The sequence below is a fragment of the Elgaria multicarinata genome, chromosome 4 (genome assembly GCF_023053635.1).
Source record: "Elgaria multicarinata webbii isolate HBS135686 ecotype San Diego chromosome 4, rElgMul1.1.pri, whole genome shotgun sequence".
In the NCBI taxonomy this organism is placed as follows: domain Eukaryota; kingdom Metazoa; phylum Chordata; class Lepidosauria; order Squamata; family Anguidae; genus Elgaria; species Elgaria multicarinata.
In genome coordinates this window covers 131,727,094-131,740,111 of record NC_086174.1, presented here as the reverse complement: position 1 = coordinate 131,740,111, position 13,018 = coordinate 131,727,094, and the positions used below count along the sequence as shown (strand labels likewise).

The following is a 13,018-nucleotide window of genomic DNA, read 5'->3' as shown; positions in this document are numbered from 1 at the left end:
TTCTATACCACCCAATAGCTGGAGCTCTCTGGGTGGTTCACAAAAATTAAAAACATAAAGTATAAAATATATGCCCTTCTCTGGGTGCCCCTGCCATTGGAAGAGAAGTACATGGCAACCAGAGAGAGAGAGGGTAATTTCTGCTTTAGTGCCCCATTTGTAGAACCCCTTCACCACAGAGGCTCAACTGACGCCATCTTTCTTATTGTTTAGGCACCAGGTGTTTTGGTTTTAATTTACCCAGGTCTTTTAGGTCTGTGATTGATTTGACTGGACTCTGGATTTTTGTAGTTTGTAGTGGTTCTTTCCACTTACGTTGTATCTTTATGTGATTGTAAGCCATCTTGAAATCTCTGGATATAGGGCAGTATATAAACATTTAAATCAGGGGTGACCATCTTGTGGACTTCCAGATGTTTGGCCTATAACTTCCATCAGCCCTAAGCAGCATAGCCAATGGTGGGGGATAATGGAAGTTGTAGGCCAAAGCATCTGGAGGGACCACAAATTGCCCATCTCTGGTTTAAATAACTAAATATAAATAAAATAAGATAGAGTTGTACTTTTTCTTTATAAACTTTAAGCCAAAATACAGGGAAGGTGTCCAGAATACTCCAGAGAGAGCCAAGACTCGTGCAGTTGTCCCCCGTCCCTGCCATGCTTACCACCCTGAACCATCTTAAAAAGAGCGAGTGCAATTATGGCATGGTGGCTTTCTATGCTCTATTCTAGACTGTTTAGAAATCCCCATCAGGGCACCTTACACTGGTTAGTGATCCAGCTTCTGCTGCAGTCAGCAACAACCAGATGTTTCTAGATATTCATTCCTCTTGGATCTTCCCTCCTCACCTGATAATTCAGGAATATCTCATTATATTTCAGGGTTTCCACTTCTGCTTTCCCCACCCCTTTAATTTTCAGAATTTATTCTAATATTAATCCTATATTTTATGTAAAACACGTTGTGCATAAGGTTTATATTTTTAAATATATGTTTATCCTTATGCAATTTTGTGTAAAATGTCCTGAGCTCCAAAGATGTCAGGGTTGTACTGGTATTCTGAATAATATATTATCTGATCAAAGTTGACCTCATATTCACATGTATAACAGCCTTCTGTTTTGGCCTTTGCAAAATAAGGCTTTGGCATATCAAATGTGTTAACTATAGAAATCACATAGATCTAGCATTCTCAAAGACTGGATGCCATTGTAAAGATCTCATTTAACTTTGAGAAATTCATCTAGAGAGGCTGCAATTATAGAATGAAATTATATGAAATTATGTTACAACACCACAATAACTTTTATCCTGTTTCCCGCTAGCTCCTTATCATCGGAAAGGTGTCTCGTATCTCCATGATGCAAACCTCTTCCTTTACATCTTTCCTTTCTTCTTCCCTAAAAACACACCATTTCTGTGAAGTTTTTGGTTTACTTCTCATCCCTAACTTCATATTCAGCCTTTGTTATCCTTACCTCTTCTTCTTTGTCTTTTACTGTTATCTCTCCTTCCCTTCCTTTGCTGTCTCATCAATTCCCTAAATTTATATGGTAAATTCCTGGCGGGCAGGGACCTATGCTTTTTGTTTGTGTTACTCAGTAAAGCACAATCAATGTTTAATGTACTATATAAATTAATCAAACTCATTATCATCTTCTTTAGCAGGATGAGGTACAATGGATGTCAGCTTTTCCTAGTGCCATGAAAATACTCTGGCTGAGTGCAATCGCTCTCATCAGATCTGAAAGTAATGGATTGATTCTTTGGATGGATATTATAGCCACTGATTTCTATAATGCATGCAGAGCCTAAGATTAGTAATAGGCTCAATAGCCTATGACCCTATTGCTACTACTGATGAAAAAAGTAGCCAGATGAAATGAGGCCTTTGGCTTAATTTCAGGCAACTGGCATATATTTGGGCCACATTATAGCATAATAGAATAATTTGGAAATGCTTGTATTAAACTGCACCATTTGCCAATTCAGCTGTGTGTGTATGTGTGCCTGTGTATTTGAATAAAGCATCACTAAAACATTAAAAAACATCAAGTTCCTTGCACAGAGAAACATAGTAGATTAGAAGAAAAAGTTCACTTTAGATTTTATTCTGGTCCAGTATTCAAACTTCTACTTTTATGCCTCCCACAGTTCAGGAAAAGCTGTGCTACTTGATCCTGCTTATAAGTTAGCTAATAGTTTGCCTGCAATATATCTCCCTTGAATATTAAAACATAGACATAGCATTTGATATACTAATTCACAATGTAATTCTACATTGCAGGCCTAATCCATCCATTAATTTCGGAGTGTGTATGTGTGTAACTAAAGGAAAGTACACTATCATTTACACAGCATGAGACTGACCAGTGAAAACAACACTGCTGTGCTGCACTGGAATATTCACATACACTTAAACTCCTCAGGGAATGAAGTTCTCAACAAGAGGTTCCAGTATTTGTGGGGGAAGTGAAGAGATAATTTGTCAGGCCTAGCATGGGGACAGTATGGAAGGGAGACTGAGTGGGAAGGAATCAAGGAAGGTAGAGTGCAGGGAAATTAAAGGAATGGTAGTTAAGCAAGGTGGAAGAGTAACCATTGGGCTGAAAAATGAATGAGTTCTAAGGAAAAGAAGGGTAGAGAAGATAGGGAATTTGGGGAAAGGGCAACTACTGAGAAACAGAACTGTGGCAAAACTTCACAAGGCCTAAGGTCAGAAAAAGCTGAAAACTCTTGATGACAAAGGAATGGAGCAGACAAAGGTGCTGGTCCGGCACAATGTAAATCATGTTAATTGCAATCAGTTGCAAATTACTCAAACTATAGAAAATAAGGGTAATAAGAAGGCAGATCCAAGGTCTTATGTATGTACAAAAGGTGACACAGACGTGTACATCTGTGGGTGAAACAGGCTTCAGACATACAACATAGTGTCTCTTTTGTAGTTTATAGTAAGAGACATCTCTGGCATTTACATCAGAAACAGTGCGGTTATGCTTACGTTACATCAGATAAAATGCTGAATATCCCAAGAAATTCACAATGTTCTACTTAGTTTTCACATTAGAAAGCCTTCTAACAACTCTTTAAACAGTAGGTCACTGAACCATGTAACTGATCTTACATTTCTTCAACGATCTGATGTGTCATTAATGAAAGTTCCCCCCCACACCAACCCCAAAGGTTTAAAAAATATGGCTGTTTACATCCCTGTCAAATAATTGTCAGTAATGTCAATGCATATCATTTAAAACACACACACACTCACACCCCACATATTTTAAAGAGGTAAAAGCCTATCAAACATCCTTATATCTCATACTACCATGTTTGTGTACTGACAGTAAAAGACAGTAAACCGCCCAGAGAGCTTCGGGTATGGGGCGGTATATAAATTCAATAAATAAATATATATCTGACAAGTCATTCTCTTTTTCCATTGCTGCATTTGCTTGAAGCTAAGGCTGTACTGATTTGCCTGGGAATACGTTCCATTGAGCTCAGAAGGGCATATTTCTGAGTAGGTGTGTTTAGGATCACACTGTAAAAGATTAAAAGAGCTGTTTGCTCTCTTTTAGTCTCTCACTAGTGACACTTAAAAATATGTTATGATGGTTTATTGTATGTGATGAAGTCCAATTGAATCTTATTCCACTAGGATAAATAATGCATGTTTTCTTGTTTAATGCTTCCCCATCCCCCAGTAACCAATATAACAGAGTTCATTCCCTAGAAACACACCCTTTTAGAAACACACCCTGTCAAAGGAATTCTGCCCATGCTAAGATGGTAATGATGGTTACATAACTCTGAATTAGCCACAAATGGGTACTGACTGTGCTTTAGAACAATGCAATTTCTGTGACCAATCACAATTCATTTTACAAGGACAAAACCCAGCCTCTCACCTTTTAAATTGTTGTTATTAAGGCATTATAACACGATGCTATTCTAACATACTGGTGCTATTTTCACTTCTTATTGCTCGGTATAAAGAAACGACACTGCGGATCGTAACAATGATACTCCCACCAAAGAATACATGTCTTTGAAATGCTACTGCTTTGCCTAATGAAAACATCACAAAAAGTATCATGATCCAAACACCTTATCTGAAAGGCCATCAGTGGTTTACCACTTGCTTTCTCCCAACTGGCCTCATGAAAACTCGAGAATAATGTTCATCCTACTAAAAATGGCCGGGCTTCCCCAAATCCAACTCCCCACCCCGAAGATTGGCAGAAGGGCCGAGGGAGAGGATTAAATACTTCTTTTATTGCTACTTCATGTGCAACAGTACAATTGTTGATGACTCCGTTACCTCCTTAATGTGAAAATATTTGAAGACATGTTAATTCAGATAAGAGTGTATGACATGTATCCAGCAAACTAGACTATCACAAAGGGGAATACGCGCACGCACACACACACACTGCAGAGGGAGTCAATCCTGGAGTGCAGCAGCAGATGCAGCTGAAGGCAGCCTGGTGTGTTCACACACCACTGCTCTGCGGCGGCTGCCAAAAGAACAGAACGCGTTCACTGCTGCTGCTGCTGTTTTCTCTGCTGCTGTGGTGACCAAAGAAGACTTTGGTATTCCACACTAAAGGAATTGCTACTCTTCCCAGGATATAGAAGCTGAGAAATTACTATATGCCGGCTCATAAACCCCTGTAGAGGTTTCATCGCTAAGGGATGCCCACTGCAGACATTTTCGCACCACAAGTGAAAGAGTCAAAATGACACCTCCCACTCCTCCCCCTACACTTTAGATTGGGACTTGGTTTTGTTTTAAAAAATAAAATGCAGAAAGATAGAGGACAGGAGTTGCTCCTTCTGCAATCTCCTGCCCAAAGCTGCCAGTCAGATAAGGGTTGCTCTGATTCTAAGGGAGAGATGAATGCATGCAGTCTAAATGCCGTTCCCTCCCCGCTTCTCTCTCTCTCTGATGCAGAGAGCTCCAAGAGATGGTTTGATGGTTGGACAGCTATGCTCTGAAGTGAAGGCAAAGCAACTGTTAAAAGCAAGGTCAACAGGGTCAACTGTAGAGAAAGTACCATGTTCAACTGGGTTTGCAGCAACTTTAAAGCGACATAAGGTACAATCCCACACACTTACATGAGAGTAAGCCCCATTTCATTCAACGGGACTTACTTCTGAGCAGATGTTCATAGAACTGTGCTGTTAATTAAAATGCTGATTTTTACAGAATAGAACAGCTTTCCCCAACCAGGTGCCTTCCAGATGTTTTGAACTTCAACTCCCATCATCCCCACCCAGCATGCCCAATGGTCAGGAATGCTGGGAGGGCACCATGTTGGGAAAAGCTGTCCTTGACTGACCCTGACTCTTGGACAGGAAGGCTGGAGTTATAAGGCCGGTAGTTTTACCTGCAAATTCTTCTCAGCCTCTAAGAAATTGTTATGCCCGACAGCTCCACAAACTGCATGCCCATCCTCTTCCTCCCACTCCTTTAACTTCAGGTCTGGTCCCTCCTACAGCTACCTCAATGCAGTTACATAAGGTTAACATTGTGCATTTCCTGTTACCTTCTGTTCCTCAATCTGCTCATTTGGTGGGATGGCCTGGGATTAGCACATCATTATCCCAGTCACAGGGGCTATAGAATTCATTGTCTATAGAAACTGTGCCCTGTGATTTGTAGAACAAGAATGCCCACTGCATTCCAAACAACCATGGAGGGAAAACATAGTGGGTGAAGTGTGGGGAGAGGGGTTGAGGAGGACAAAACTGAATTCTGTTGAATGAAGGAGCCGGTTCATGTTTGGCAAGTGTTTCCAGCAGAATAAATAATCAAACGAGTCAGTAGGAGTAGGAGATCTCCCACTGAAGGTGTTGGAGTCCATAAAGTGAGCGTTGAAGACAGGGCAGTGTGCAGAAAGACAGGCTTGACTTGGGGCGGGGAGAAAGGGGGGAGAAGCAGGAAATTTTATCTTTCCATGCAAGAAAACCACAGGGAATATGACATGCATTGAAAAAAGAGTGTGTGTACAGGTTTTGCAGTGCTATGTGCAGAGAGGAAACTAGCAGAAAGGCATGGCAGGTGCAGGCAGAGGGTGCTCATGGCTGGCGTAGCGTTAAAATACAACACTGTATGTGAGAAGGCAAATAGACTGTGTGAAGCCTGAAAAGAGTCCAGTGAATACTATGGAAGGGAATACTACAAGGGAAGCATGGAGCATGCATAGGCATTGTAGTGTCATTGGTTTTGTATTTGGCTTAGGTAGGTGGGTGGGGAAGACTATTGAAGGCAGATGCACGGAGGCTGACAGCAAAGGGCTTGATTTACTCAAATCCCAGTCCTTTGTTGGCTTAATTGAGCCTTGAATCTATTGGCCAATTGGTCTTTCCACCAACACCCTCCGTTGTTGAACTTGCTGTATCCAAGCAGTCAGGGTGTGTGTGGGCTTTCCCAACATGACACCTTCTCTCCACCAGCCCCATCCACCTATCTCTATTCCTACCAATATAGATGAAATATGTCCTGTCCCAATTTCAGGTTTTCTGGGTTGAATAATTAATGCAGTTGTATACAAATGGTTCATTTTTTCATAGACAAAACAAACTCCCTTTCAAGTTACGGAAATTTGTCTTGTGTGATTTTCTTACACACACACACACACACACACACACACCCCTTCCCAAATTTGGTGGGAAAGCTGCAGCTACTTCATCTGCATGCACTGGTTTAAAAAGGCTTGTTCCACAGAACACTATTACCTCCCTCATTAGTTACCCTGCCATTAGGGCTGGCCCCACCATTAGGCAGAGTGAAGCAGCTGCCTCAGGCGGCAGAAGCTGAGGGGCGGGGAGCAAGCAGAGCTATGAGCTGCCCCACAGCCTGCCCTACGCTAGCCAGTCGCCCTCAGGAATATTAGAGCAGCCTTCTCCAAGCTGGTGCCCTTCAGATGTTTTGAGCTACAACTCCCAGCATTTCTGACCATTGGTCATACCGACTGGCGCTGATGGAAGTTGGCATCCAAAACATCTGGAGGGTGGGCGTAGTTGTTCCGCTGTATTAGAGGATGCTGTTCCATTATTAGTGTTTCCTTGCCTCAGGCAGTTAAGCGTCTTGGGCCAGCTCCTGCCTGCAATAACAGCACTGCCTCAGTCAGGAGCATGTCCCTGTGCTATTAGAGGTATTATTACCTCTAACCAAACATTGGCTTAGAAGTTCCATTTGAATCCAAAGGGACTTCCAAAATAAAGACGCCGAGGAGGACTGCAGTCTTAATCAGGTGTAACACTGCAGCGAACGGGGCTGCTGGATTGTGTCTCTCTCTGTGCGTCCCTCCCCAGGAGACATCACAGCGCATCGTGATTGGCTGAGCCATCGCTGAGTAGGACGCCTCGCTTTCCGCGCGGGTCCGCGTTCGGATCTGCCTCAACCTGCTCCTCCTATTGTTTTGATCTTTTCCCTCGGAAACCGGCTCGCGTCTCTCCTCGACCGCCTTCTCACGTCTCCTGCAACTGGGTCGCACGCTACTTGGGCGTTTGGGGAGCTCCATTTCTCCCTCCTTCCACCCTCCCCACCTCCCTGCCCGGTCCTGTTCGTATCAACCAAGCAGTTATCACAGCACGTCTGGAATGTGTCATGGGAAAGAGCTCTGGCGCTCCCTCAATCCCCACACGCGGGGAAAGATTGCGCACACGCGCGCACACAGAGACAGAGAGAAAATATCATCGTTCCTTAAAATACACTGCACGTGCACCAACCGCGTGCTCCTAGTAAAAGGAGAAAATCGATCACCCAGAGCCAAGAACATCGAGGAAGTAACCTCGCTAAGAAGTCCGCTTTTTTTGTTGTTGCTTGAAATAATCATAATGGGTTGGATGACCTTGCGGGAAATGGATCTCTTTATATTGGAAAACAAATGACCTCTTCTTTGATGCTATTTTTTTTAAGTGATCTGAAATGTCAAACACTTTCATCTCTCATCAGTTTAAAAAGAAAACCGGGGGGGGGGGGGAGAGAGAGAGAGAGAGAGAGAGAGCCAAATGCAAATTATTAACCTAGAGATCAATAACCGCTTTTTGATGTCCTTATTCAGCGTGGCTTGGGTGTTGTTGTTATTTTAAAAGCCAGATCATTACAACATGCAGCTCGTCATCTTAAAACAGTTTTAGGGCAATTTGTTGTGGATGTCACGGATACCCTTTTTTCTCAATTTAGCAAAATAAACGACAGCATGCAACAAGACGACAACAACAACAACAACGGTATCATTCAACTTTGTTAAGATTATTTCTAAACACTCTAAAGGGGTGGGGGTGGGCCGTAGAGATAACCTAAGCATATTGCTTTAAGCTTCTAAGTACCAACATATGGCACACAAGTCCACTATCTAGATACATCTCAATCACTCCTCTCATTTCCAAATGCTTCTGTCGGTGTTGGGGAAGGGGAGGGGGAGGAAGAAGGGACGTATCTGCAAACGGTTTGACATAGTCTTCTTTTCACATTTGATGGTATGTATCGACAAGATGCTACAGAGCAACTTTGATCGATCTGCGTCATCTACCTTCGTACAGGGAAATTCTTTTATTTATAGGGTTGTGGGTTTGTTTGTTTTTCTTTAGAAACCACCGGCAATTCTCTCCTCCCGCCTCTTTTCGCTTTCTCCCTCTCTCCCCTCCAGCACACAGTTCACCAAAATAAAGAAAGAAATCAAACAATCCATTTTGGCCATACACCCCCCACCCCCCCAAGCAGCTCGCCCTCTTCCACCTAGCAAATGACAAGATGATGCACAGCGCCCAACAGGGCTTTATTTTGATTCCACCACCGCCTCGGTGCTTAAGTTGTGCAAAGGCAAACCCCGGTAATTCTGACTGCATTTAAAATCCAAGAGTGCAGGGATCACTTACAGTTTGTGGTGTATGCTGTCCCCTAAAGCAAAGGCTGAAACTCAACGGTGCAGTTCTTGTTTTTAAAATTAATAATAACTGAGCTCTGCTTAGGAATCAGGAATGAATTGGTCCCTGCTTGTCTCTTCCTGTCTCTGCCGTTTAAATCCCTTTTGGATCGCTACTGCAAACCCACAGCAGTAGCTGCAACACGTTCCTCCGCTTTGCTCTGCACTGCAGATCAGGAATCCCAAAGAAATTCAAGGTTCCCTTGCAGGATGGAGCTGCCGTGCGCAGGCGCTTGCCAGGGGAAAAAAAAGGGGGAAAAACTGACCAGGGTAATGTAGAAATCTGCTGCCCGTCGCATCCGCGGCTTTGCTGTTACCGAGCATGCTCGTTTGGAACTGAGCAGGCGCAATAAGCCCAGCTGACGCTTCTGCCCGCACTAGGAAAAGGCTCCAGCTCAAAAACTTGTCCACACAGGTCACAGTGGCTGACAACGAGCAGAGCAATAAAGCGGTGGACGGGGAGGCATCCACTTAGGTAGGGTTGTTGTGATAATGGAGCCTTCCTCGAAGCTGTGGAGGTGGGTGTGATGCTTGGTTTTGCTATGAATGGCAGAATTAGCAGGGTAGATAGGAAAGGCCGAGTGAAAAGAAGAAAAAGGGTGGGGCATGAAGTGAAGAGGACAGTCTCCTAGGGATGGAACATGGGACCTGCAGTAGTGCTGACGAATATAGGGAACCAGTGTCACAGTGCCATTTCCCCCCATAGAGTGGAAGACAGTTTGAAAGAAGGGATTGCTGTCTGTGGTATATGGAGGCAACCCATCGTTGCCTCTGATAAAACAGGTTTTGCAGGGGTTTGTACTGATTCAAAAACCTGCAAGACACCTTTGATTGAAAGGCTATGCTGGCACAAAAGAAATATATGAGTACACCATGGGAAGCAAAGGCCCTCTCTCCAACTGTTTTCAACTAGATTAAGGTCAGCCCCTTAAGACTACTACTATCTGAAATTATGGGATTAATTTTAATGATTTTACATATGAGTAATTTTTTGGTAGGGGAAATGTAGAGTCAAAAAGTATAAGAGAATTTTTGGAGAAAGAGCCCCCCACACCACCTGATACTAATTTATTTATTTTCCAGAGCATGTCTATAATACTTCATTTTTAGAAAAACAAACAAAACCAAAGCAGCTTACAAGATAAAATCAGCATAAAATACCACAACACCAATCAGTAAATCAATAAAATAATAAAATATCTCCTTGAATAACCAGGGTTAATTGGCAATGTTAACAGTCAGGGAAATGCCCGGGCAAACAAAAGTGTCTTGTTTAACGCTCGCATAAGCTACCCTCACTGGGTTCACATGACATGATAAGTCATGGCTTGAATATTCAAAAGGGCATCTTGCACACAACACAACCTACTGTAGCTTAAATAACCAATGATGGGCTGCAGTGATTGTGCAACCCCAGTCTTCAGCTTGTCTCCATTTAATTCTTTAATTGTTTATTTGTATTAGCATTTTTACCTTGCCTTTCTGCGGTAAACATGTTGAAGAATACAGTTTAAAGTGCAGCATCTTACGTAATAAAACAAGTTAAAATACAATCAGAACCATAAAAAGTGTGTGTGTGTGTAAATAGCATCACTAGCGTTATAAAACATCAGTACTAGTCTTTAAGTAAAAAAATACGCACCAGTCTTAAGAGCCAGTTTCAAAGCTTGTAAAGAAAGCTCCCTTGCAGGGTGTCCTACAATTTCGATGGCATAAAGGAAAAGTCTCTCATCTCCACCATCAGCAAAAGGATGAAGAGGGCTTCAGGAACTGAACATGGACCTTGGTAAGGTTCATGTAGGAGAAAGTGATTAATGAGCTTCCCACGGGAAGAAGTCCAATTCAAAATGCCAAATGCATTTCAGGATGTTCCCTTTCTTGTTCAGGCAGTTACTCCCCACTTTTTTTAAAAAAAGAAGTCAGGCTAACACGTCAGACAAAGGGAGTATTGTTCTTGCCTGATATATTGGCCCTAGTGTGACTCCAAGCATGGCAGAGATTCCTGTATTCTGAAGAGCCGTCAATTAAAGAAGGCAACGGAAATGCTTATCTACCAAGTATCATGTCCAGACTTAGGTTGTGACAATGGCCTGGCTTGGATGTTACAGTAACCATACTTTGGCATTACATGTACAAGCCTGCTACTCTTTTTGACGTGGCTGTGAGAAGGAGAACAGAAGCGTCCACTTTTGTTTTCAACTTACTGCAGTATGTCACTTTTTTCCAAACTGAGAACTGCAATTAGTTTTAACTATGATTTGTCCAAACAAGCCAGGATCAGAAATAACAGTTTGGCTTATTCATACTTTAAACTGACTAGTTTGTCCTGGTTAAATAAAATGGAATATTAATAAATAAATGGAATACTAATAATAAAATTAGTTGAAAATGGAAGCAGATGCATCTCATGGTTGCACCAGAGAAGAGAAGAGGGAGAGCGCATGTGCTCAAAGTTTCTTTGTGTTTCCCTAAGTATGGTCTGGTGGTACATCTGAACACAGCCAATATATCAAGAGGGGGATGGGCTACAGGTTGATATGTACTTATTTAGCTCATAATTACTGGGTGATGCCAAGAAGTCATAAGTTCACTTCCTAGCTTTGCTTCCCCCCGTTCTGTACTCATAAATAACACTAACTCATGGTTTAAATAAATAAACCATGGTTTTAAATAACTCATGGTTTATGGGTCATTGAATTTTGGGTTGTTGCGATGTATGAACCTAGTGACGCTAACAAGCATTGGTTTATTAATCACAAACAACCCAGAAACACAAACCATGGCTTGTGAACTCTGGGTTGTTTAAACCATGGGTTGTCACTATGTGTAAACCCAGAATCGGCTGTTCATAGGTTGTTTCACCAGACTACAGAGGTGGCAAGCAAGAGTAGTAAGAAAATGCAGCTACTCGACATGCCAGTACTACAATGTTGGAGAGGCATTTGGGATACAGGGAGAGAAGGGATGAACGAGGAGGGAAACAAACAACCCAGGGATTGGGGAAAAATAGTTTGTTTGTTTGTCTGCCAGTCAAACTTTGGATAGGACAACAAACCATAGGTTAACTATGGGTTAAATAAACCATGGGTTAGCTTTATGTGCAAAGCAGGTTATTAGCTCTGGACTCTGCTACATCTAAGCAAATGGTAGACTAAGTCCTCATAAACGTTGACTCTTCCACTAATATAAACATTTCCAAGTTTATTTTAAGCTCAAGGTTATTGTGCATTATATGACCAAGGATGACTGCTGTCTTCCAGTGATGCCCAAATGTTTTCAATTTCTTTTGATCCAGTAGTAGGAGTTGTCATTTCACTTCTCATTCTAACAGCCTCATGTTATTTCATATTACTACTTATGTTAGAAATGGCTTGCTACTATCCATTAAGCTGTCTTTTATGAAATCTCTCCCCACTCCCCTAAGGCATTTCACAAAAATTGTTTTGACCAGAATTTAAAATACACTGAGGGCAAGTGAGATAATGTTCTGTACATTTCAGTATGTTTAAAACCAATATGGAACGTACAGTTAGGTCCCATTGGTTTTAGTTTGAATAGTTCCACTTTGAAGCATAACCTTTTCCAGAATGCATCTGTTCACTTTTTATCCAAATACTACATGTAAAGATTGCTTACAATTAATATTCTTTGTCCTTGTATGATACACAACAACAAACAGAAATCAGGAGCCTAACACATGCCTGAGCCTTATACTCTTTTCCTTTATTTCAAATATGTTCTCTATATTCTAACATCTCTTCGGGTTGCATCCAATAATAATTTTATATATGTACAGAAGACCAAGTGAAATGAATGAGACCTAAGTTAGACTAACGTTGGCTACAACCCTCAAGGTGCAATCCTTCCATATTTAGGCAGAAAATTCCTACAACCCCCAGCATGCCCCAGTCAGCCATGCTGGCTGGGGAATGCTGGGAATGTAGGACTTTTTTCTGCCTAAACATGTATGGAATTGCCCCCATTTAGGTAATGTTGCAATTAATACATGAGAGTAAGTGCCACTGAACTCTTACGATACTAGCTTCTGAGTAGACATGCACTGGGTTATTTTGTAGTA

At 42.0% G+C, this 13,018-nt stretch overlaps 1 protein-coding gene across 1 annotated transcript in view; it reads right to left on the bottom strand.

The window, feature by feature from the left end:
- The window catches only part of VSNL1 (visinin like 1), a 108,876-nt gene extending 99,699 nt beyond the window's left edge, over window positions 1–9,177 (bottom strand). Inside the window, exon 1 of the mRNA XM_063125186.1 lies at window positions 8,894–9,177. The gene's annotated coding sequence lies outside the window, so the exon portion shown is untranslated. The remainder of the gene's footprint in view (window positions 1–8,893) is intronic.
- Window positions 9,178–13,018: the final 3,841 nt, after the last annotated feature.